At 47.6% G+C, this 294-nt stretch overlaps 1 protein-coding gene across 1 annotated transcript in view; it reads left to right on the top strand.

The window, feature by feature from the left end:
• The window catches only part of PPP6R3 (protein phosphatase 6 regulatory subunit 3), a 65,343-nt gene that overhangs the window by 754 nt on the left and 64,295 nt on the right, over positions 1–294 (top strand). The window lies entirely within an intron of this gene.

Below are 294 nucleotides of genomic sequence, written 5' to 3'. Positions count from 1 at the left end.
CTCGCGGTTGGGTATGGTGGGCGGTGCATTGTTCCCCGCTAGACTGGAGAAGCTCTAAACTGGGTGAAGTGTTTTGTCGAAATGGGGGAAGCTGTCTGCACTACTCTACTCTCTCCCCCGGCAGTCACTTGTGCTGTTGCTGTGACTTACAGAACTTTATTCTGGTTTCACTGTTATCTCTCGGGTAATAAAACAGATGAGCCTTGCTGATAGCTAATTTTGCATTCACTTTCCTTCTTCAAAATCAGTGCCTCAGTATTCCTGTGAGGACGCTGCCTTTTTTTTTTTCGGGGG

Source organism: Aptenodytes forsteri, unplaced genomic scaffold (assembly GCF_000699145.1).
Source record: "Aptenodytes forsteri isolate BGI_AS27 unplaced genomic scaffold, ASM69914v1 Scaffold17, whole genome shotgun sequence".
NCBI lineage: Eukaryota > Metazoa > Chordata > Aves > Sphenisciformes > Spheniscidae > Aptenodytes > Aptenodytes forsteri.
Note: the sequence above shows the minus strand (reverse complement) of the source record. Positions and strands in the feature narration are given on the sequence as shown.